The sequence below is a fragment of the Juglans regia genome, unplaced genomic scaffold, assembly GCF_001411555.2.
Source record: "Juglans regia cultivar Chandler unplaced genomic scaffold, Walnut 2.0 Scaffold_18431, whole genome shotgun sequence".
Taxonomy (NCBI): Eukaryota; Viridiplantae; Streptophyta; class Magnoliopsida; order Fagales; family Juglandaceae; genus Juglans; species Juglans regia.
This window is the reverse complement of record NW_023349206.1, coordinates 1-237: the sequence shown is the minus strand read 5'-3', so window position 1 is coordinate 237 and position 237 is coordinate 1. Positions and strand designations below refer to the sequence as shown.

Sequence of the window (237 nt, the reverse complement as noted above, 5' to 3'; positions counted from 1 at the left end):
TCCCAATCCAAACGGAGATCTGATCCAAACCCATGGCTACGCGATGGGCAGGGCGAGATTTTCCCAAAAATCCACTCCCGAGTGCTCCTTCTTGTCAATTTATCTCGCAAGGCGGAAAAACCAAAAACGAGGGGTGCAACACGAGGACTTCCCAGGAGGTCACCCATCCTAGTACTACTCTCGCCCAAGCACGCTTAACTGCGGAGTTCTGATGGGATCCGGTGCATTAGTGCTGGT

The 237-nt window shown here is 52.7% G+C and overlaps 1 pseudogene; it reads right to left on the bottom strand.

The window, feature by feature from the left end:
* Positions 1–130: 130 nt before the first annotated feature.
* Positions 131–237, bottom strand: LOC118345248 (annotated as a pseudogene; the record flags this gene model as incomplete).